Source organism: Mastigoproctus giganteus, chromosome 2 (genome assembly GCF_048544385.1).
Source record: "Mastigoproctus giganteus isolate SK-2022 chromosome 2, ASM4854438v1, whole genome shotgun sequence".
Classification (NCBI taxonomy): Eukaryota; Metazoa; Arthropoda; class Arachnida; order Uropygi; family Thelyphonidae; genus Mastigoproctus; species Mastigoproctus giganteus.
In genome coordinates, this window is record NC_143576.1 from 243,020,365 (window position 1) to 243,037,636 (window position 17,272).

At 37.5% G+C, this 17,272-nt stretch overlaps 1 protein-coding gene across 1 annotated transcript in view; it reads left to right on the forward strand.

Annotated features, from left to right (window-relative positions):
* The first annotated feature begins 574 nt into the window (after positions 1 to 574).
* The window catches only part of LOC150090328 (immunomodulatory peroxidase-like), a 55,611-nt gene continuing 38,913 nt past the window's right edge, over positions 575 to 17,272 (forward strand). Inside the window, exon 1 of the mRNA XM_090389800.1 lies at positions 575 to 686. The gene's annotated coding sequence lies outside the window, so the exon portion shown is untranslated. The remainder of the gene's footprint in view (positions 687 to 17,272) is intronic.

The following is a 17,272-nucleotide window of genomic DNA, read 5'->3' on the forward strand; positions in this document are numbered from 1 at the left end:
GACATCTCGTGACCTTAGTTTACTTTGTACAAATTCTAAGTAGTAATTATTTGGTTATCATACAATTTAAGAAACAAAAAAGTTTGGATTCTAAATTTTTAGAGCATTTAACACGCTCTTAGTTACAAGATAAACATTGGATAAAGTTTAATTAACCATAGTTTAATTTTATTCACTTCACGACTCATCTACACATTACGACTTCACAGAAGTCCTACTTGAATTGCAGCCAAGACCTGAGTTCTCCACATGATCATTTTCTCCACGAGAAAATTTTCATTTCCACGTTGTGGATGAGGAATATACAATCCCTAAACTTTGCACAGTGCAGCAATCACTTTATGTAAAACTGCTACTTCTTGGACTCGCAACGCAGTCTCAACAGGTCACGCTAATGGAATTGCCAATGTCACCGTTCATTGCGTCTCTAGCGGCCTGTCGTGGAACTATGCTCATAGTGGATATTTTTATTTTATTTCAGTCTCATTACTGCCTTACCGCACTAAACCTTGAAAGCTATCAGTATTCCAATGCTTTGAAAGCAGTTGAACTCCATTTGGTGATAACCACAGAATAAAGCAATCATTTGTTTTCGGTGGTACGAAACTGTATAAAAGAATCGATTTGAGGAAAAACACGCCTACGCATTTCACAGTACACCGTAATGGAGCTGAAACATTAAGGAGGTAAGAATCGTAAATTAAGGAAATAACCTTCATTTGTCTTTTATGAATGTGTACTGAGAACCATAAACTAGAATTAAATAAGAGCGCAATGTTGGGTAATGTCGGTTGCGCTTATGCACTTCATATTGGGACACAGGCATAAAATTCATCAGCTGACATTTCCAGTTTTTATAAAATTAAAACGAATAAATGCTCTGAGACAGATTCTCCCTGTAATCTTTATTCAGTTAATTTTTGAGAGATGAATGAGTGATAGGCAAGATTTGCTTTTAGAGCATTTGAGGTCATCTCTGTATCCAATGATGAAACAAAACACAGGTTATGTTTTGAAAAGCCTAAAATTATCCCGAGAAAGGGTAGGCATATTAAATACGCTCTTAGAATTGAACAGTTTGACCTACATTCTACAGGCTTTAAGATAATAAGTAATCTTACACTCAAATAAATTAAATTCAGAACAAATACAGAATATTACTGTACACGAGTTAGTAATTTCTTTAATAATAAAATTAATTTCACCTTCCAGTGGTGGTTTCATGGACCTACACATACAACAGTCACGTTGAAAACAAACTTAGAAAACAAATAATAAATGGATTCTAATTCTCAATGATATACCAGTTGAAACATTTAATAATTAGTTACAATAATCGTTTCCTTGCATTATAACTATTTACATTTGAAATAATGGTTGGATTGTTGATTATGCCAAAGAAATCCATTTGGATGTGCGGAAACCTATAAAGAATATTTCTACATAAAATTGCCAACATCTCTAATATTTCATATTTCATAATCGAGTAAATCTTCCCCACACTGTGTAAGTTAATAACCCCACAGTTTAGTTGCCTCCCATAAATACTTGACGTTAGCAAACATCCGGTGCGGGGTTGGACATTGTCTTTCTACATTTCATGAACTCAAAAACCAATGTCATTTTGTATGGCCATCGGTAAGTTTGCGTGACCACTGTATTCAAATGAACGAATGCAACTTCCTGTGATATGGCAGTAGCCTCTTGCCTGCCTTTGTTTGAACATCTGAGGTCCCTGAAAATAAAGGCATATTGCATTACTTCAAAATGTACACAGACATAAAAAAAAAAAAAAAAATACGGTAAAAGGTCATTGTATTCTTTCTATCTTGTGAATTTCTCTGACCTTATGTTGTCGTCCCGGAATATAAACAGAAAATTTATTTATTTATAATAAAACACAATTATAATATGCAATATTGCACTTCAATGATTTGAACTTCAGATAATAACAATAGCTCTATTTGTGACAGTATATAAAAGAAATATTTCTTAAGATTTTATCTACAATTTCTCTTTGTTTTAAGGATTATAATTTAATTTATCATCTTGGGCTAATTACAAACGCAGTATAATAATCGTCAACCTATGATTTTTAATATACTGAAAGTGAATCACAATACTGTATTATCGGAGAAATTTCTCTCTCCAACTCGCTGCATGCCTTTTCTGCAGATGTTTCCATGAGCACCCTTCTTCTGAACTGGCATCAATAATTCTATCCCTTTTTTCCAAACCACTTTGAACACGTGCTTCAGCCAGCTAACATCCATTTACAGTTCAACTCCAAACTCACTGAGCTAAATTTTCCTCTTCCTCACTTGTCCCTCCTACTTCTGTTTTTTAGGACAACCCTCTTTCGTATTTATTAAAAAAATTCTAATCTATAGAAATTTAGATCCAATGCCAACGACAAGTATCTTCGCTCTCCTCAACTTTCAATCCTTATACACTGCTCGACAAAATTAACGGAATAAAATGTTTTTCATGAATATTTTATTGTGAACAGTTTCGCCGAAGGCAAATATTTGATATAATAGGCATCCTGGCATGCACATTCCGAATATCCAGTAGAAATTGATGTACCACCTAACAGAGCCGCACATTATGCAAATTATTCATACCTATAAAATCACGGGTTGCAGCTCCATCACTTCATTCCCGTTTTTTTGGCTTGCTCAGTTGAATAGCCACATCTCCACTATTTAGTATGGCAAGATATCGTTGTTTAGATGATTCTTTGAGATAGAGGGCCTTTGGAAAACTTGAAGCCGCAGGCGGAGGTGTCACGTTGGCTTAATGTGTCACGCAGTGTCGTCTCGACACTATGGAAGCAACTTCAGGAGACAAGAACCATTACAAGAACAGCTGCCGAAGGTCGCCTAAGGGCTATCAACTAGAACAGACCGTTATCTGGCTATAACAGTAAGATGAAATCCTACAATGTCCTGTCATTAATTTCCTCTTGAGGTTGCTGCAGCCACAGATTAAAAACAATTCAAATCGGACTGTGTTAAGAAGGCTCAATTCAAGTGGACTCTACGCAAGGAAGCCAGTGGTTTGTATCCCATTAACCCCAACTATCGCAGAGCTCGTCGAAACCGGTGCCATGAACACGTAACTTGAAGCCCAGACAACAGGGGTACATTTCTGCTCTCTGATGAGTACCGTTTTAGCTTTACATATAGATTCAGGACCTTTATGTCATCTTCAGACAGCGAGGAACGCGGTTCCATCCCCCCAACATCAGAGAAAGCGACATTTTTGGTGGAGGAGGTGTTCTCGTGTGGGGCGGAATAATGATCATCGGCCGCACTCCTTTTTCATATTTTTGATATGGGTATCGTAATTGCACAGAGATACCGAGAACAGATCCTCGAACCCTATGTGCGACTTTTTAAGGGTGCGGTTGGCCCAGGTTTTCTTGGTGAGGTAAGGTCTGCGCTTGTGGAAGAATGTGATTTGCTGCCACAGAATCTTATAGATACCCTCATACCGAGCGTGGTTCACCGCTGTCAGGCCTGTTTAACTGCTGGAAGGGATCATACGCCGTATTGATGGCATGTGTCCGTTGGCTTAATGTGTCACGCAGTGTCGTCTCGACACTATGGAAGCAACTTCAGGAGACAAGAACCATTACAAGAAGAGCTGCCGAAGGTCGCCCAAGGTCCATATTTTAGAGCATCTTGTATCGACTTCTGTAATGTGACCTTTTTTTTAGTAATTCTTATACAACTCTAAATGTTCCTTATATCTGTTCGAAGTTTCTTGCTGTCTCCTCATTTCAATATTATTCTATGGTACACCACCATACCAAATTTTGACCTGCTTCATTGCAAGTTGCAAGAATTAACACGACGTTGACGTTTTCTACGTGTTTTGTTAATTATTACGAGCCATTTTCTATGGGTTCTAATGCATTACGTGTTTGAGTCGAAATGAAAATAGTACTTGGGAAAATACCTTATCAAGATCAAATGAGGTTGCCTGATTTCCGACTTTCTTTCCACGAATATGATACTGCCATATCCAATCAAAATCTGCTGTAAATAATTTGCTAGGAAATGTTACTACACGTTACTATCTCGTACTGAAAGTCAAATGCTTTCTTATCTATATTTTAGTCTGGTGACGATAAAATATGGTTACTCTGGAAAGTGCAGAGATTTCGCTATTAAAACTAAGACCTCATTCGAATTCATCCTAAAACTACAGGAATTATTAAGTCTCATCCATCAGGACTCTAGTTAGCTGATCTCAGAAAGAGATACTGTCCTCCTTTCAGTAGAAGGCATTCAATAGTTCATTACATTAGTAGGTAGTTAAGGTTTGAAGATATGTTATTTCCCCGCGGATATTTGTGGTCGGGCCTGACGAAAGGGAGAGGGAAGATGATTGAAGGTCTACGGTACTCGGCCCGGAATATTCTTCAAGGGGCCCGGAGAGAGATTGTAATATTACATTTTTTTTTGAAGTAATTAAATCCTTACTTAATAGAGTAATCGGAAAAAAAACGTAAATGATAAGTCTGTGTTAGAATGGACTTGGTGCTTTTTAACATTCACATCTGCATGTGGACACATGCACACACCAATACATATACAAAAACAGGGGTGACCCATCATGCACTATTCACCGGAGACCGTATTAGCTCAAAAAGCTGATGTCAATGTTAAACGATAGCAAAAGCACAGAGAAACAAAAAAGTTTTAAACAAATGTCCGTGGGAGACTAACACATCTTCAAAATTAACTACCCGCTAATGTAATGAACCGATCTGTTGACAGAACAAAGCCAATCACGTAGAGTGTCTTCTGAGAAGAGGACTACACATAAGGCTTTTCTCTCACATGAATTATTTTGGATTTTTTTCAGCCCACAAGTACAAATCGACACTTGTACAGACAAAACATATAAAGACAATATGAGCTGGTGCGCTGTGACCATAGTGGTGTACTCCAAGGAACGAAACAATTACCATACCAAACAATCAACAATCGATAAAAATGACAAATAAACTCAGGATTGGGCTTTCATCAGTTCGCTCATGGATCTATTGAAAAAACAGGTTTCAGGAATACTGACTAAGACAACCTGGTGTTTCAAAGGAATAATTTTACAATTATGAGCTTCAAAATGTGAAAAAGTTTCACTAAAAGTCGTTTTCTGTATTGCAAAAGACATGTACCCATTCCAACATGAATAATTTCCATTTTCATGAATGTATGCATGACAGATATTCATAAATAATCGTTTTTTTTGTTTTTAAAATGAATCCTAAAAAGTTTCCGGAAGCAAGGACATTGAATAGTTTACGGTGTTAATACTATGACGTATTTAGGGCAGAATTCCGGGCGGCGGACCATTACCGTGACCGAAGTTAATAAGTGAATATTAACGGGTAAGTCATCGACGTGTTCAAGGCAACAAGTAGAAAAAATTTTGCAAGTGAATTATTTTAAAGTGTCCAGACATTTTTTCTTGATTACGAATAGTTTCAATTGTGCAAAATTAGAAGTTAAATTCCTCTAATCAGATTACCACAGACTAAAATGACAATACCATAAAGGCAAACCACAGACTAAAATGACAATACCATAAAGGCAAACCACAGACCACAAACGGGTTTTACAATTCTGTGTCAGCACACTAATAATTACAGACTTGGTCGAGTTTTTTTAGAAGAATTTTTGAGAATAAGGAAATCGAACCTGTTCAGTGTACTAAAATGATACAAAAACAGAACAGCAAAGTTACTTGATCGTTTTAAATACTCCAGCTATGATTACTATTACGATTTTATTTATTTATTTTTATTGGCATGCAAATTCTCAACCCTTCATAAGTTAAAACAGTAATCTTAAAAACCTGTAGGAAATTGATAAAACACTCACTCATTACATATCAAGTTGAAAGTAACCCTGTCCTCCTCACTCTCTGAAAGCGTTGTTCTTTCTCCAATGACTTTAAACTTAAACAGAATAGCATGGGTTGGACTGTTTAGAATAAGCACTGAAGCAGCAAAGTCAATGAAAGGTTCCTATAGTCGTGTTTGTAAACTTCCTACCTTCTGCGGTTGGTTTTCTAACTTGCGAATGAAAATCCTGAGTTTCTGGAAACAAAAACACATCAATTAAATTGACCACTGTATTCATAAAAAGCCCATAAAAGCTCCTCATATCGAAAGAACTTTATTCACACAGTGATTATAACCACTATACCACCTTTGAGGGCGCATTTTCATATGTCGAGACTGAGATAAAAGTACCTGGAGGCCATTTTGTGGATTTTGCTTAAGGTAAGGACGGGAAAACTAAGGCTTGCCTTCCACGTGCTGGCCTAGGAAAACATATTAATTTCAACACTGTAAGTTTGGCGACCATCTACCCGCGGGGAGTTGATAGTGAGGTCAAAAGTTATTTGTGATTGTGATCAAACTGGTTTAGTGATTTACATGCACACAAATGCCAAACTGAGAAGAGCAATGAAGAAGGTTATTGTGTTATTGGAATGGTTGGTGGCAGCACACAGCAGGACACACAAATGCATAATGTATAACAGGTTTAGCAGAATAAGGCAGTAGTGTAGGCACTGATTTATAGTAATCAACTGGTGTCCCTGATTTTTTCTTTTCTGCAGATAATATTTAATGACACTTCGAGTTAATTACACTATCGATGGAAAATAATTCCAGTTCTCCCGCACAGTTAACTGATGAGAATTAAAAAATACAGCATTGTTTAATATAATAAAATATATTATATTAACTTTGTTATTCCAAGGGTTAGAAAAATCGTGCACAGTTATGAATTGGAACTACTGTAGTTAACAATAAACATTCAGACATAACTTTAGATGACAGGTTTAGTTTTCTCCCACATTTTTGAAAATTTGGCTGTAAAAGTTAAAAAATGCACTGCTACAGTTATAAGATTGTCACGAGCAGATTGGGGTTTAAAAAAAAAATCTTGATGTTGTTATTGTTGGGTTTAAGCGTATATTGGGAGTAAGTGTATATTGTCTGTAAATCGCATGTATTCTGTGGTCGATTTTCTGTTTGCTGGACGAAAAATCCGAGTTTCCGGGAGTAAAAACCATGCTACCTTCGCCTGAGACCGACTAACTCAGCCACGTTGTGCAAAAGGAAGGTCCATAAAAATCATCAACGCGACTGGAACTCAGGTCTTTTCCACCCAGTGTGGAGAGGACGACGATTCTAGTACGAGGGCCACATATAGCACTTCCAGCTCTCAATGAGTTCAACAGAATCGACTCGTGTCCATTCTGTTGAACTCATTGTGTGTACTTGTTAAGTGTGTGTGCTTGTTAAGCGTCAAAGCAACTATAGGCGTGAGTAAATTGTGTGTGTATATATTGCATCTTTGGTCAATATTCCTGTCTACTGGATGAAAAAGCCGAGTTTCGGGGAGAAAACCATTCAGCTCTTACCCGAGACCGACTAACTCAGCCACACTGTGAAATAAAAAGTCCATAAAATTTCCTGGCATTATTGATAGAATTTAAATCCAGACCTTTTCCATCTAGCTGAACTTCAGCTAGATGGAAAAGGTCTGGATTAAATCAACGATTAAAAATCGTTGATTTAAATGAAGTTTTGCTTTCATCTATTCACTCTTCTCTGATTTCGAGAACTGTACGAATAAAGAAAAATCAAAACTTTTTTGTATACGTCTGCTGCGGTTTTTGTCTTTTCACCTTGCTATGACACCATTAAAAGCTAATTCATAATGAGCTTGTGTCGCACGCATTAGAGAGGGCGATGCTCATGTACAAAGGAAGCCTAAACAGGTTTTCAGATAACAAAAATATTTAGGTGAAATGTTTCTAGTCGGCGATTACAGACCGCTGAGAGTTCATTTCCGACCCTCATGGAATAACATCTTTCAGGTAGGAACTTTCCTGCTTCTGTTTGCATATATGTCAGTGAAAGAGAGAGAGAGACAAAGAAAGAGAATGCCGTAGTGAAATTAAAATATAAAATTCTTATCAGAGATTTAGTTTATAAGTAAGTTGCTCAAATAAAATGAGAATATTTAAAAATATATAACAGGTATTGTTGGAGCGCTGTCGAACATAAAAGATTTAATCAACAGAGGTTTTCAATAAATTTTCCATCGAGCTTAAACAAAACGCCCATAGAAACATTGGCAGTCATTTCACTAATAATCTGCTCCCTTTCATCAGCAGTTCTTCACTTTCTCTGATAAACTTTCATCTGACCCAATCATACGAGAAAATTAATCCATCGTTATCAAATCAGGTCTCCTTGTAGAACAGGACACTCTTTTCGCCCACATTCCTTAATCCATCTGTTAGAGATATATTATGTCAAACGAAGTGTTATTCAAGAATACAATCAAGTCAACGGAGATTGATGTCCATGGTTTCCATTATGTTCTGTTTACCAAAACTTTTCATACAGACGTGTACACACACGTAAATGATTTCTTAGGACCTTGTGAAAAAGAATCGTGCGCTGTCTTAATGTGTCTTTTTCTACACAGAACTGGACGGTCGTCTACTGAGCTTTCCATCAGCAACATACGTCGTTGTCAACAGTTCTTAGGCGCTTTAGCATATATGCTTAAAGCACCTGTTGTCTTCACCATGTCCGTTTGTCTATCCGCATGTAATAACTCGACTCTCAATTGGTGGATTTTAATGAAATTTTATATTTCTTTTGCAAAAATTTGTCGAGACTTCCTAACTTAAATTAAAATTGGACTTATTGGTCCAATTTTAATTAAATCATTTTATTAATCGAATAAATACTTCTGTTAATAGAAATCCAGCAATTATTATTATTTTTCATACGTACCACCTAGGCTATCCATATATCGCAGTGAAGCACTGGATATTGTTTGTTTCCGTGGAAAGAATGGATAATATGGTGGATGTGCAGAAACGAAGTGCTCTTGGTTTTTTTTTTTTTTTGTTTGTTTATATGAATTTTTACTCTTTGCTAACGTACTTGAAATGTAACTCCACTGTGTACATTAACTAATTGTTCTCTTTTTAAATATTCATTGTTTTAATGGTGGCAGCTTTCCAGTCGCCCTGTATAAAGCCTCATTTATTGATAGTTTGGGGGACTGCTTTTTTTGTGTTGAGGGGGTGATGTGATTCAAAGTGTAAGTATTTGCCCGTGTGGGTATTTTTTCTGAAAATTCTTGTTCCTAGTTTTGTATCGCTTCTGTATATAGTGAGGTTTAGGAAATTAATTTGTCCCTTTTCTTCCAATTCCAGGGTATATTTTAATCTATTATGCATGGAATTAAATTTAATGAAAAGATCATTTATTGTGGATTTGTGCCCTATTAAGAGGATATCGTCAGCGTTATCGTATAAATAATTTAATATCAGGGGGTTATGGTTGTAATATATGATTTTCTACGGAGTCTAGGTAAATTTCAGATAGGGGAGCTGAGATTCCTAATCCCATAGGTAGGCCGTAGGTTTTCTGGTAAATCTGATTAAGAAATCGGAAGTATCTGGCATCTAATAGAAAGGTTGTGAGCTCTAGTATGCTATTAATTGAAAGGGAAGTGCGATTCGATAAGGTTTTGTCGTCTGTTAAGAAATTACGTAAGTTTTGTAACGTGGACGGCAAATGTACATTAGTGTACAATGAGACTACATCAAAAGATGCTAGGATGTCATCTGGTGAGGGGGGAGATAATTTTGACCAGGAAGGAAGATAAATTAGTGAAAGCTGATTTGCTGAAGGATATTATGGGTGATTGGGTTTATGGAGTTTGGTAATACCAAACATATGCGGTAGAATATTGTTACGGATACGAATCTGTTGATGGGTGTATAAAGGGTGTTGAAGGGGTTTTAAGATATTAATACTCTTAAAAATCAATCATGCAAGATTTCAAAATGGGCTTTGTTTTTTTTACTTATTCGTTCCCGGAAGAATTACACCAACTGTCGCAATCAGAGGGAAAAAAAGGCCAAGAGAAAGGAACAGGGGATAAATCTACTTCTCTGAACTCAAACTTCTGGATATGTCGTTGTCATAATTGCAATATTAGTGATGTGTTTTTTTTTTGAGTCATATTATAGTTACTTGTATCTGTAAACCAGACGTACCCCAACCGCTAACCTTTGATACTTGAACTTGACTTTTATTAATATGAAATTAAATAAAAAAGACTAGTAGAAACCGAATATCCAATGATTTTGATTCAAGTTAGCATTTTTCAAGAAATTTGCTCAATGTTTCTAACTTTTATTCATAGATACATACTGTATTATAGACGGCTGTGTCTTGCCTTACGAAATTCTAAACATTCCCAGAAAAAGTATGCCTCAATTCATGAGTTATTTCAACATTGGAAGAGCACAGTTAGCCTTCAAAGAATCTATTACTCTACTTTTTTTTTAGCAAATCTTAAAATGTAATTATAAAAACTCAACTCAAGTTTTTATTATTTTTATTGGACAGCATTTTACCTGACACTTTAAGACGGGATATACCATAGTATTTTCAAAATACGTTACTTCATTTATTAATCAGAATGGATTTTTTTAATACTTCCCCGAAACACAGCTTTATTCCCCTCTTGTAGAAATCCTGGAACCGCACGTGCTGTCCACATCTTTTGCGAAATTCTTCATTGGACCTGATTTTATGTGAATTGGCTGTAAAATATGTTTGTTCAATCAACTATTGGCTTATAGATAACAGTTTTCTTTTCAGGCAGGTGGATGATTCACGGGAAGGGGTTAAATCATAGATTCGTAATGGATGGTTCTGACTTGACTGTTCCACTCCTACAAGGAACTACAATAGTTTGTAGCCAGATTGTAAACCTAAATGTACCTCAATAACTTTAAAATCTCCGCAGATATGCTACTTGTATTTATCGCATTGTACGTTTCTTAAGAGAAGTTCCATGTTTTCATAGGATTTTTTCATGTGGACAGCTTGACCGATTGGTATAGGTGCTTCTATGTTTCCATTGTGTAGTAGCACAGGTTTCAGACTTTATTTGAAGAATCATTGAAAAGCATCCATTCTTTTGTCTTATGTTATCTTCCAAAGACATAAAGCAGTCTATAATCATTGTTACAATAGCAAAATGAATCTTCAATAAAAAAAATATGAAAATTCAAAGCTCCTTTTCTTGCTTCAAGTTATGCAAAAATGGTAGTCGTTGATATGATTAATTGGTTCCCTCCACACCATGGTAACAGCAAATGGCTCTGATACTTTTTTTTATTCTTTAAACAGCCTCAGAGATGCAAAATACAATTAATAAAGCAACTGTTAAGGGCTTGTTTCCTGTTCTGATCACTAACTTGCAGCCAAAATAAAATTCAAATGCTTCCTTTAATAGGGGCGTTATAGACTATTGGTGTGGTAATGACACAGTTAATTCTGTGAGATTTAATTAAGTAATCATCCCACATATGACAAAAGCTACCTGATGAATTAGCGCACTGACCTGACGCCCAAAACTACGCTCCACCGTAGGTGTTCCTTTCTGAATGCAGTATTTCTCGTAGTCTCCAGATGAAATAAAGTATAGACTCTGTTCATAGGCTAAAATGGGAATCATTAGAGAACAGAACTGTACCCCATTTGTCAGGGCTCTAAGTCACGTGACAACTCGTGCAGCGTGCGATGAAGCAGGATAAAATTGTGTATGGTGGTGTACCATAGAATAACGATAAAATGAGGAGAGAGAGAGAAACTCAGACAAGTATAAGGGACATTTATACAAGAATTGCCAAAAAAGGTCACATTAGAGAAGTCGATACAAGATGCTCGAAAATATGGTCATATAACATCAGTACGGCGTATGATCCCTCCAACGGTTAAACAGGCCTGACAGCCGTGAAATATGCTCGATATTAGCATCAGCATTAGTAGAGGCATTTGATGCAAGAAAGCAAGCTTATGCAGCATCAGCCAAAAAAAAAAAAAAAATAATAATAAAATAAAATAAATAAATAAATAAAAAATAACCACTTCCACTTCACCCCTCTGTTCGTTCGAAATACCTGTCCAGCTGAGCCTTAAACTTATTTAGGCTATCAACCTCCACGACAAGGGATGGAAGTCTGTTCCACCTACCAACCACCCGCTGGCTAAAGGCAAATTTCCTCACGGTGTCTATAAGATTCCGTGGCAACAAATCCTAAATCCCATTCTTCCACCAGCTCAGACCTTAGCTCACCAAGTTACCGAGGAGTTTGCTGTTGGCGTGCAATGCAACACCCAAGAGTGTTGCATTGCACGTCCCACATATGTTCGATTCAAGTCTGTTGATCGTGCTGATCACGAAAGTTGTTGGATATCTTCAGTTTCAAGATATTCCTCCACCACTTGAGCTCTATGTGCAGTGGCGCTGTCGTGCACGAAAAGAAAAATCTGTGCCAACCGCACCCCTACAAATTCGCACATAGAGTTTGAGGATCTGTTCTCGGTACCTCTGCACAGTTCCGGTACCCCTATCAAAAACATGAAGTGCGACCGTTGATCATTATTCCGCCCCACACGAGAACACCGCCTCCACCGTAGGTGTCCCTTTCTGAATGCGGTATTTCTCGTAGTCTTCAGATGAAATAAAGTATAGAATCTGTTCGTAGGCTAAAATGGGAATCATTAAAGAACAGAACTGTAACCCATTTGTCAGGGCTCTAAGTCACGTGTTCGTAGCGCCAGTTTCGACGAGCTCTACGGTAATTTGGAGTTAATGGTATACAAACCACTGGATTCCTTAAATACAGTCCGCTTGAATTGAGCCTCTCTTAAAGTTCCGGTTGGAAATGTTTTTGCCTGTGGCCGCAGCAACCTCAAGAAACAGTTGATATCAGGACATCGTAGGGTTCCGCCTTGCTGTTAGAGCCAGATAGCGGTCTGTTATGGTTGACGCAGCCCTCGGGCGACCTTGGTTAGCTCTTCCTGTAATGGTTCCTATCTCCTGAAACTGCTTCCATTGTGCCGACAGTACACTGCGTGACACATTAAGCAAACGTACCACCTCCGCCTGCAACTTCCCAGCTTCAAGTCGTCCAATGGTCCTCCAACTCAAAGAATCATCTAAACTACGATGATTTGCCATCCTGAGTACTGGAGATGTGGCTATCCCACTGGGCAAGCCTAAAAACGGGAATGAAGTGATGTGGTCGCAACCCTTGTTTTTATAGGCATGAATAATTTGCATAATGTGCTACTCTAAGGTGGTAGATCGATTTCTGTTGGATACTCGGAATTTCCATGCCTATTATACACTGTTCACAATAAAATATTCTTGAGAAACGTTATGCTCTGTTAATTTTGTCGAGCAGTATATAAAAAGGTCACGACCACAATCTAAGTACATAATAACTAAAACATGGAATGTCTTGCGATCCTAGAGATAGAAAAAAATATGCTGCACTTTCGAAATCTGCATTGCAAAAGTACAAGCACACAATTTTTCGCTGTTTAGTATAATTATAATTATAGAATTTCAAATTACAGGAAAAAACGACCAGTCTAATAAAATTATTAAATAAAATTTACAAACAAGCCAAATCTGCAAGTGACAAACACTGTAATAAAAGGTAAAAACTCAACATTAGTGCCACTTTATATTTTAATAGCTATTAAATGCTGATTTATATATTATCTTTTTTATTATCCTAAGGTAACACTTTTTAAAGATGTTACCTTAAAGTTTGTTTTTATATATCTACAGAAAAACAACTACGAATATTTTTAACAACTACAATGTACACAAAGTACAATGAAAGCAGGAGTTGCTTTGTGAATGTAAGGAAAAGTTACATTTGATAAACTTGCGACCCAACTCGAGAAGAAACCATCTAGGGTAATTTGGTTGTTGATGCAACAATTCCTACATACTCGTATGTGGTTAGCACATTCTGCCGATGGCCTACATCTTCCTACTCAAATTTCACTGTTATTTGGTTCACGGTGACGAGTACTCATTTGCATATGCTCTTTTCCATTAAATAATGATTAACTGAATGGGCTCAGTTGTCTGCTATCCAGCAAAAATTACACCCGTGGAAACACGTTAAGGTATAAATTACAAAATGTAATAGTTTTTAAAATAAATATGAGTCATATGAATTTTTATGACAGTACTTTATATTAAGATACAATAGGATCATGTTCAAACGTATGGGTAAAGCATGTAATTTATTAAGTATGCAAATTAGCCCACACGTACCTGAACACCTCGCAGGGAAGGTTGCAACAATTTTACAAGTAATAGAACCAACAAGTAAATGCAAAATGGTTTTGTGCATGTTTTTTCTTATGTATGTCTGTAATTATAATGCTATATTATTAAATTACCAGACACAGGATCTGTTTATAAATAACTGATGTTTTCTAACAGTATTATAATATAAATTGAATGATAATAAAATTTACTGTATATATTAGCCAAATTTGAGAAATCAGAAATCGTAAAACTTTCTAAAGAACTGGTTTTTAGGCCGAAATGGCTTTCGCGGCACAAAGAACTTTGCAGCAATCTAGTGATGCAACTCAGCTGAGGATATTGTGTTGTAGGAACTGGCCACTCCTTGGAATTTTAATTTCAATACGATGTAGCCAGAGGATCAACTCATGCAGCAAGGATCATTCAATAAAATGTTGTAGGAGATTTTCACTGCATGGTGCAAATTGTTTTCAATATGATGTTGCATGGATTTACAGTTATTCAGGATCGCGGCTTTCTGAATTTCCTTCTAGCAGTTCTCTGGGCGGCTTATCGCTACTGGTTCCTATTGTTGTTATTGTAGAGTTTTAGGAGCATTATCAACTAAGGCCATATTGCTTCGTATATATTGTCTGTAAATTGCGTGTGTTCTGAGGTCGATTTTTTGTTTGCTGGACGAGAAATCCAAGTTTTCGCAAAGAAAAACCATGCTACCCTCGCCTGAGATTGATAACTCAGCCACGTTGTGAAAAAGGCCCATCAAAATTCCTCCCGTAATCGACAGGATTCGAACTCAGGTCTTTTCCACCCGGTGTGGGGAAAACGGCGATCCTACCAACTATACTATCCACGAGGGCATCTTATGGAGGTGATACCACGCCGGTGGTTAACATGGTGATCGGGCTGGTCATCACTTTTTACACATGTTGCATCTCTTTGCTTTCCTGTCTAAGGTCAGTGCACTTTTTGACCCTTCCCTCGTGAGTTTTCTGGAGGTTGCCGGTGTTGGGCACCGCTATGCCCATCAGGCAGGTAGTCTTTACCTTCTTGTCAGTGAGGGTTATGTCCAGTTTGTTATGCGGGATCATTTTGTCTGTTCTTATGGCGCGGTCCCAGTATAACTCGTGGGTAGGTGTTTATAGTATGAACTGAGGTTCGTATTTGTAAAACGTTACACTTTATTTGATCAACTAGTATTTCTTCGATAGCTTCTGGTGTATTATCATGGCAACCTTCTCGTCGTGCCTATGAATGTACTGCATCTGAGTAAACATCCTGCAAACTCGCCGTGGTTTGCTGGATTAGTTCCGAAGAAGGTGGCAACATCGTGTCTTCTGTCACTCCCAGGTCTTCACAATGTATTTTCTGTAGTTCCTGGTGTTGATTACCTGCTCTTGGATAGCAAACATGAATGCTTTGGGCTCAGAGAAGAGGGTCTCGCTGGTAAGCCATGTTATCTTCTTGGAAGCCTTCTTATCTATGTAGTCTTGATAGAGGTCATTGTAGTGCCTGCCATAGAGTGCCTTGTTTGCACATTTTTTCTTACTTCGTTTCTTTCGTCTGGAAGAGTGGAGTCTCATTGTTGAGGTTGAGCGAGGGAGGGTGTGTCTTTTGTCTATCTTCTTTATGGTCTGGTAGATTGGCGCTATGTTTTTCTGGATGTAATCCTTTGGTGGTTAATCGCTTTATTCTGTTTTTCGATGAGGTCCGTCAAGCTCCTTCCTCCATATCGAAGTCTTCCAGACCTTTGCAGCCGAGGTATTTGCCTGGAGGAGGACACTGATTGCCAATCACCGACGTGGAAATCCGGATCATTAACAGTGCCACTGCCAACTGAAAGTCACTTCTACTGACTGTTACCTCAGTGCAAATTTTTTTTTCTTTTTCCTCTAACCTGCGTTCTGCACTGTTTCCGGGGCCTGCCCTGGAACTAGAAGTAGCCTTGGCTCACTTTTTCTTCTTTCTCACTCTGTGCAGGATAGATAACCACTCTCCCATTTTTTTTTTTTTTTTTAACTCTCTCTTTCTCTGTTGACACCCCGACTTACATCTTCCTCTTCACTGTAGCCAGGGTGTGGGATTAAAATTATTTATTTCTTTAATTATTATTTTTCATTTATTTAGCTTTTTTTTCTTTGTTTTTTACTCGCTCTCTGTTCTGACACCTTGGACTTGGGCTGGCACTGGTGCCAGACAGCTCTCTCGTTTTTTTTTATCACAGGGAATTTATTTATTTATTTATTATTATTATTTTTTATTTAATGGTATTTTTATTTATTTAATATATTTTCTTTTTCGCCACTGGGAATTATTATTATTATTATTATTTTTTTAGTTATTTTTTTTTTCACCACGGGGATTTTTATTTATTTATTTATTTTATTTTATTTATTTATTTTATTTTATTTTTTTTCCCTCTCTGGAGTGGGTCCCCCCCAGAGAAATCTGGCCCACCTTTCGGCAACATGAGGTGGTTCAGCGTCTCGTATCGAGACAGTACGTGCTCCATTGTGACTGGCCCACCTTCCCGTGGTGTGGACGAGTACCCAGAATCATCTGTTCAGGTGACTGATGCTTCTCGGTAGCCAAGAGGCCAGAACAGAACAACAGAACACACATATAATACACAGAAACCTACATCACACACACATCTGGCCCATTTATAGTGATACTGATCTTCACAGAGATACGAGGCTGAGATGAACTCACGTTCTAGGAGCTTACAAAAACACATTTACGGGCTATGGTCACTCTCTCCATGGCCACCTTGGGATGGTGTTAGCAGCTCTTCGTAATTATTGTCCTGGTCCTTCTCATGATCTCCCCCAGCTCGGTGTTAGCCTGCTCTATGATCCCGAAGAAGTACGTTACGAATAGGATTGTGTAGGTGTTTGTAGCTTTGAGTCCCTCTGTATAGCTTTGCTTTTATCAGGCTTCTGAGTCTCTGATGGTATTTCTTGGCAGGCGAGCCTTGATCTTTTTCTGCTCTAAATGTTCAGTTTGCTTCATCTCCATGTACTGTACTTTTAAATCTCCCCCCCCCCCCCGTCTTGGTTTCGATT